The sequence below is a fragment of the Poecile atricapillus genome, chromosome W, assembly GCF_030490865.1.
Source record: "Poecile atricapillus isolate bPoeAtr1 chromosome W, bPoeAtr1.hap1, whole genome shotgun sequence".
Taxonomy (NCBI): Eukaryota; Metazoa; Chordata; class Aves; order Passeriformes; family Paridae; genus Poecile; species Poecile atricapillus.
In genome coordinates, this window is record NC_081288.1 from 35,374,955 (window position 1) to 35,383,855 (window position 8,901).

An 8,901-nucleotide genomic window follows, 5' to 3' on the forward strand; every position below is an offset into this window, starting at 1 on the left:
TCTTTCACAATAAGAAAACCTGGTTTGTGATTCTATGCCTAGATTCAGTAGGCTAGCTAGAATATCACAGGCAAACAATACTATCACAAGCAGATTGCAACACAGTCCCTGTGTACGTCGTAGAAGAATTCAGTTTTGTATTATCCTGTCATAAAATACAGTAAATGCTTCGTGAGCCATACTGATATTTTTTTGCAAACTAGATTATTAAGGGTGATGCCCCAATACCTTAATTGCAGATGGTGGCAGTTGAATTATGCAAGATTCTTCTACTGTATTGGTAATTTCTCGCTGAGATTTTACAAAATTTTTTATATGGAAGCTTTTTGTTGAATTACATTAGCATTCCATAAGAAAGATAAAGAGTACAGTGTACAGAGTACAGAGTACAGAGGAGTCTGATAGTAATGCTAGTCTCTAAAATGACCAGATGAAATGATCATGGTCTGTTTCAGCATTCTTTGTAGGAAATTTGGACAATTATGTACAGTGGCTTTAAATTAGGGATCACTTATCAAGTCTTCTGATGTGGTAGTTATCATAGACTGCATTCTGATATCCTTTCACTAAAAATTTGCAAAACATCCAATACGGAATATTTCTAATTAAACACTAACTTTGAAAGCACTGAAAACAAAGGCTTTTTAACTTGCATTCCATCTTCTATTTCTAGTAAGTGTATATGTATTTATATATAATGCATATGTGATATGTATGTATACGTATGATTTATTGAATATGTGCATATGGCCTATTAATTCCCCCAGGAACTCTAAGTGATAGTGATTCTTTCTGTTTCTATAGATAGAAATTTCTATAAGCTTGAAAATTCGGTATTTTGTGCTGCTTCATATGCTTGGAAGGAGTCTTAAGGGTTTAATTTCACAAAACATTGGCACCTAACCACTTTTGAGGGAGATGTTATGCTCAGAAATGGTGTTCAAGGCCAGAAGGTTACAATAAGAGCCTGTATACCCTCTAACTGCCAAAATCTGTCAAATTCCACAAATATTTCTCCTCTGAGGCTTACAGCTTCTGATTGCTCACAGAGTTCTGACCCCTGATAAACATAACTTTCCAATAAAAGGATTTAACAAAGACAAAAAGCTCAAATTTTGAAAGTGGTAATAGGTGAAGAAGGGCTTTTTCCTTACAGTTATATCTGGCAGCTTTATGTTTTTCTGTTAGTTCCATCTGTAATTTGAGGTGCAGCTGGTAGTATCTGAGAATTTTCTTTTAATAAATCCATCCAGAGCTGTACCATGCTGACCAGTGTCTTTGATCTCCCCCACTTCCTCCTAAGGAAGTTTATAGTCCCATTCTGTGAACTTCTGCCCTGTTTCTTCTGTAAATCTGAGTTTTCTAAGATAGGAGAAGTGCTTTCTGACCCACAGAGAATGTGAAGCTGTTACTGGATTCTTTTGGATAACACACCTGCTGTATGGCTGTAAAGCATTAGGTCAACAACTCAGAGGATTCGTTTAAAATCTTGGTTGCCCTGAAACTGGGAAGCAGAGTAAAGAGTCTTGACCCAACTGACACAGATTATCTGTAGGCAATAACTGTTGAAATCAATTTTCCCAAGAGAGGTATCAGCTCTGATAGTTTGCTGTTTTATTATTAAAAGAATGCCCATCTAATAAAAATACTCAGGTTTAAAAATCATATATATTTTCTTTAATGTAAACATGTGCAAGATTTTCAGATTATATATAAAAATGACATCTCCTCATTTTTCTTAGAGAAACAGATCAATAAACCTTCAATTTTTTACTGTTAACACGAATTTTTTTTTAACATATTTTCCATCAATTCTTTAGCTCTTGGCATTAAATATTCAAATAAAATGGATAATAGTCCACTGTAGAGTCCTAACATGAAGCTCTGTGATAGGACATAAAAGGACTTATACAAAAAATTATATATATTTCAGTGATCTTTACCTAACAATGAGATAACTTATGACTTCCAATTTTCATAAATTATGGCATTGTTTTCATTATTTTTCTGAATTTAATAATGCAATTGTAAAGCTATCTCACAATGGTAGTGAGATCTATCTATAATCAATGAGCATTTAGCATTTTGACTTTCTAAGTATATAAATACACATAGGAATTAGTGGAAAGTTGTTAGGTCATTATGCTGTTCACTGAGAGTCATTTGGGAACTGCAAGACTCTACATGATTCTCATTAAGTGAAATATCTTCAATGATAATATATTATGGTGTCATCTGCTTAAGAAACTGTTATAAATTAGCACTTTAATATTTGACCTAATATTAACCAGTACTATATAAACTTTGTGCAAATCATGTATATCAGGATTAGTGGATTTTTCAAGCTTGTCTGAAATTAAATTTCAAAGTACTCCAAAAGAATATTTTAGTGAAAACTCTTCATAACACATTTCTGCATTGTGGTATCCAGTGGTAGCCACAATCTAGTTGGCTGTGTTGACACACAGGGATACCACCTCTCTGTGCCTCTGGGGCCGATTTGGGAAGTACATATTTGTAGGCCAGAAATATAAGTATATCACAATCTACTGGCTCCCCACATCTGGACAAGAAAGGCAACATGGAAGTAGGCTGCACTGTGGCTTACTTGCCTGTTCTCCATATAAATTGAGCAAATTACTGACTATCAGGACCAGGCATGTTCCCAAAATTGAGAAACCATTTCAGTCCTATTTGTGTCTGAAAGTAAGAAAGTAAATAAAGGTAATAAAGGTAGGAAAAAATATTGTATCTGGAGTATCAACATATTTTCCATTTAGAAATGTCTATGTTAGCTATTGGATCATTAACTAAACTATTGATTCCTTTGTTAAATGTGAATTCAGGAATCTGAAACACAGAAAGTTTTATATTGATATACTTCATCCTGTATACTACAATAATTCTTTTTTCTAACTCCAGAACGAAGCACATATTTACATTGAAAATCCAGTTTTGCATGAGTACCCTATGAACTGCAGAATGAATCAGAATATGAAACACAGAACACTTTCCAGCTTTTGTGCATGTTAATAGTCTTTATTCAGGAGTTTTTCTGACTTTAATGAAGTTCATGATGCACTGTGGGGAGTTTAGCACTAGCTAAAAATCACCGGAAAACTTAGTCATTTCTTGCTGTGAGATATGGACTAGAAGAAGGGCAAAACAGGCTCAAAACTTAAAAGGAATAAAGAAAGTTTATTAACAAAACTACAAGAGTAAGAAACCAGAATAAAACCTCCAGAAACCCTTCCTCCCGACCACCCAACCTTCCCCTTGTCCAACTGACAACATAGAGACAAAACCTGGTGGTTAAAGTAGTCCCAAGTATACAATAGTCTTTTCATCAGTCTTTGTAGAGAAAGGAGCTCTCTTTTGTCATTCCATGGAGAGTTCTCCACAAGAAAACAGTTTTCTAATGGCTTTTCATTCCCATGATGGCAGCTGCCCAGAAAACTTGCCATCATGCCCTCCTCCCATTTTCACAGCACTCTGAGGTCTGTTCATGGGCCATGAACTCAAGGGGTATTATTTTATAATCATTATTATTTTATAATAATATTATTTTATATTCATAATTATTTTAATAATCATTAAATCATTAATAATAATCTGTCTCTGTGATCATCTCTGGGAACAGAGGTTTTCTCTTTTTCTCCCTGGGGCCAAGGGTCTTCATCAGCTCTCGCTTTTCTCTCTGTTCCAGCATCTCATGGGATCACAACTACTCCACCATCTGCTCGGCTTCATCAATGGACACCTTTGCTCAGATCTAAACTTTGAAATGAAATGCTTCATTCCCCCCTAAATACTCTTTCATGAATTAAAGGAGTTTTTCAGAACATTGTTGCTCAACTCCATGGCCTTATCAAAAGAATATTTCAGTTTATTAAAGCATCTCGCCATTCTCCTTCCATCTGAGGCTTGATTCCTTCCTTTACTGACTTTGATGATTTATATTGTCTCTACATGTTGATCACTCTCACTTCCCCTCTCTCTGGAAAAAGGATTAAATCTGCAGGTCTCATCTGGGTAATGAAAGGGTTAAAATCTGGCCCAAACCACAGCAGGTATTCATGGTGTTGGATTTCAGCTCCTCAGCGCCCAGGGCCGGGCCCCCCGGAAAGGCTCCAGCCACCCAGCTGGAACAGGAACCGGAGCTTTCAGGGTATGGCCACAGCAGAGCCCAGCCCTGCCTGGGAAAGGCTTCAGCCACCCAGCTGGAACAGGAACCGGAGCTTTCCGGGTATGGCTGCAGCAGAGCCCAGCCCTGCCTGGGAAAGGCTTCAGCCACCCAGCTGGAACAGGAACAGGACGTTTCCCAGGAGGGGCCGCAGCAGAGCCTGGCCGGGGCCTGGGGCCTGGGGAAACCCCTCAGGCTCCATCCCATGTCCACTAGGGCAGTGACAGGAGTCTCAGAAATAAAGACTTCCCTACCACTGTCCTGCATGGGACAGTAAGAGAGTCTTCTTTACGTGAAGGTGAGGATTTGGTGCCTGTAGAAAGAGCTCAGAAGCTGTTTGCTCCTCTGCCCTGGGCAGAAGTCTTATCTTCCCCGGCCCTTTTTTGCTGCACGTAGCTCTCTAACTCCCAGGTTCATGGCTGTGCGCAGCAGGACCTGGCTGCTCTTTACCTGTTCCTTCACATCCCAGCAGTTCTTAATCTGCCTAATGCTCAGGCACTGTTCCTGAAGGACAGAGGCAACCTGCCAGCCCCAAATGGCATCCTGTCATTCTCATTTATGTGTTTGGAGCACATTAAGAACAGATTTTTTTCTACTCATTGCAGTGCATGATGTGCCTAAAGGTATAAGGATGAAGTTATTATTCTGTCCCATTTTCCAGAGGAGCCTTCTCAATGAAGTGGGATTGCTGGGGACAGAGCTGCCTGTCCGTCTTCTCTCCTATATGAAGTGCCTGAGAGGGAAAATTGAGAGAATGTCAGTCCTGTTCTAAGTGTCTGATATTCCATGGAGATTGAACTAATGAGCAAAGATCAGTTTTCCAAAGCTTTTCTGGAGTAGGGAATAGTCAAGGTTGTGAGAAGGAAGCATGGTGGAAAGATGCATGTCAGGTGTCAGTTGCTTAAATGTGTGTAGATGTATGGCACTGCAGAACACTGCAGCTGTTCTCTTGGCTCTAAGTGTTGACTTTGAAAAAAGTTACTAAGGAAAAGTTTTGGTGCAAATGTCTCAAAGAGGGTGTCCTGTATAAGAGATCCAATTATAGCTACCTTTGAGCTAAATCTTTGGGCTACTATTGGAGACTGCACAGTTGGGAGAAGTCTACAAAAGCAAAATGAACTGCCTACAAAAAGAAAAGTGCCAAGAACTTTTATTTGAAGCCTAATCAAACTGATCTTGGCTCATCAGTAGCCAGCAAAAAATTATATTTTGCACAATATACTCTTTTGTCAAGGGATGCATTAAATATCCAGCTGGTTCAGGCAACAAAAAATTACTTAGTTTTGAATATATTCATACATCAAGAGTTTAACAGAAATCAGTATAAGAGAACAGAAAGAAAATATTTCTTACCAAGCTGCTTCACTTTTCTTCTGGAGTGATAATGTAAAAATGATGCACTGGTCATTTTCTTGAGTATCAAGTGTTTGTATGTGAAAGTATTTTAGTCAAATAAGGCAAAAATTATAAGAAACCCTTTGTTTTATGAGTTTCTGGAAACCAAGATTGCTTGAAAAATATTAGAAACTTTTTTTTTAGCTCTCTTTCAACCAAAATTACAACCTGTGAGCTTTCAACACATTTTCTAGAGGTTGATAAAATATTAAAAAGGTAGTCATTAAACTTTTATATGAGTTGTACTTTATTCTTCGTATGTCCTCACATGGTTATAGATTTCTCACAATCTACTAAAGTAAATAAATTGAAAGAACACTTTCAGTTTCTAGAATTTCAGTTCAAAAGTCTTTATGCACTAGTACTAGTACTGGAAAGCTTTGGGTCTCTTTAAAATGTATATCATAATTATGCCACAAATACATCATGAAGTAAAGCTCCAAATTTAATTATTTTTACAGTGGTATAATTCAGCCATATCAATAGCTCTAAAATTCTAACACACATTAAAATTCTCCTATTCTGTCAATAGTACTTCTAAATTTAATTTGCCTGTCTTTATTCTGACAAAATTTTCACTTTTATTTTTATAAGGACTATAAAAAATAAAACATAAAAGTAATTTATAAACAAAGGAATCTGAACTTTAAGTGCTATCATTTAATAAAAGAATTTGCAGTGACATTTTGTCAATGTAAATATGTTTACTACTTCAATTCTTTAAGACCCAAATGGAAAATATTACAATACATTTACAGTTATACTGTAAAGTGTGAAAGTGTGAAAAAACCACTTCAGATATTCACAACACTAAATTAATTTTTCTTCAGGTACAATATTGTAATTACTGAGAAGTATCTGAATTGTCTTCTAATATGTTCTTTCATATTGAATTGTTTTTAAAATTAATTACTATCATATCTGAATAGACACTGTAATAATATAGTATGTGACTTCATAAGGGCAGAATATGTAGCGCATCCACTCTGCCATTAAATATTTTAAAAACTCATAATTATATGCAAAACATATACTTCCTCCATGCTTGATATAAATTTGGTTTTGTTTTTATGGTGGTAAACTAGCAAACAAAGACTTATTTTTACACTTTTCTTACCATGAATTCAAGACTTATCAGTTCTTGGTTTTGTTTCTGTTCTACTCTTAGCCTTAGTGGAGCATTATTAGTTGTCATAGTGATCCCAATGTAATTGGAATTAAGTAAACTCTGAATATGTTTCTGTCATTCTATTAACTTTAAATGTTATTTCCCTCTTCCTTCCGTCTGCCACTCTTTTCTGTATGTACAGATGTTTAGGAAACAAACAAACAAACAAAAAAAATAGTTAGATGCCATATTTATCCATTAGATGGTAGCCTTCCATTACTGAGGATTATATTTATGTTGGTTCTTCCCCTTTTTATAGTATGCATGAAAAAAATGTTTTATCTTATTGGTTGTTTAATAAGTGCTAATTGCAATTGTGTAGTACTGTTATATTTTTACTTTTTATCCAGCTCTATTTTAAAACATTTTAAAATTAGGGGAAAGAAATACATTCATGAGGTGAGTGAGAATTAAAAATCACTTGTAGGACTAGCCTGTTTTTGCATGGTTTTTCTGGCCTTGTAGACGTTTTCCCAGCGCAACATGTCATGGTGTTAGTTGTCTAAATGTGTGTAGATGTATGGCATTGCAGAACACTGCAGCTGTTCACTTGGCTCTAACTATTGACTTTGAAAAAAAAATTATTACGTTTATGAAAGGTTTGGAAATGTTTGAGGGTTCAGATTGGGTTTGTAGTGGTTTCTGATTCTCACAGACACCTCACTTCCTAGGAAGGTACTTCTGACATTTACACAAGATTAATGCTGGAATAACTTTGTCAGTCTTCAGGAAGCAATCATTTCTCCTGCCCCAATAAATAAGAAAGAGCAGTCTGTTCTATAAACCTAGCTACTGAATTATTAGATAGATAGATGATAGATAGATAGATAGATAGATAGATAGATAGATAGATAGATAGATAGATAGATAGATAGATAGATGGATAGATAATCTTGTTTGTATTTCTGCTGAAATGGAGAAAGAAAAACAGAGCGTATGAAAATCTTCACTATTTGCATTCAGTATTCAATAACAACTACTAGAAATTAATCTTACTAAATGAGTAGCTTAGATGATTAGAAAGATTAAATGGCTTCTGACAGACACTGACTGTTGAGGAAGAAAGGTGCACTTCTTTAGCAGTATAAAACCATAGAGTGGCTGTGTAAAACTGTACAATATCAAAAGTAAAATTAAAGAGGAAAAAAAGAGGTAATGCAGACAGGTATTAAAAGTTGAATTTAAGTAAAAATTGGAAGATAAAAGTAAAGTTTTTAAAAACTCCAAGTGTAGAGTTTAATATCATATTAAATTCTAATTTTAAGTCTTTTACATGTGTTTGTTAGCAAGCACTTATTTATTCACAGATGCAAGAGGAATAGTACCTAAAATTATGGTATGGACCAGTTTTAAAGTTCAGAAGAATCGGAGTTTGAGTTAAATTAGTACTTTAAACCATTCAGGTAAAGCTTTAAATATTCCAGCCCATCTTGCAGACATGAAAACTTCTCTATTGCTGTGAAAAACAATAAAAGCTGATATCAGATGCTAAATTTAAAAAAATATATTTATAAAATAATAGGTATTTTTACTTCTTTATTTTATTTTCCTGGACTAATACAGATGCATAGATTTCACTAGGCAAATTGAATTTCACATTTTCAGGGAAGCTTTATAAATTCCTTTAACAGTTATACTTGATGTCTCTGGAAAATGTCCCCCTCTTTACACTTCAGAAACCGCCTTTGCTAAAAGAGATGAGTCTATGTAAAAACAGCCCTTTTCCATCCCCTGCTTTCCTTCCTTGAATCCTTAGGCAGCCCTCGAGGTTCACGCTGGGCACAAGAGCAGTGCCTGCCTACTACAAATACTGGCTGACTTGGCACAGCGTCCCTCACATCTAGCAGAGCTTTGCTCTAGGAATGGTGCATGTTCAGTGAATGGGCTTCAGAGCAGCTGCCAGCATGCATTTCTGGCAGACAACAAAGGGAGATGTGTACCCTGTGAAAGTCTTTTGCTAGATTTCAAGGTATTAAAGAATAAGTACTGGAAGAATGTGGCACAGGCTTGCCTATCATCCATGAGGACTACTAGAAAGAGAAAAATCTCCTTTATGATTATTTAACAGATTAGAAAGAACATTGGTGTGAGCTCCCTTCCAGTACTGTTCTAGAATGCCATAATATGCCAATTATAAGATCCTGCCCTTAGCACA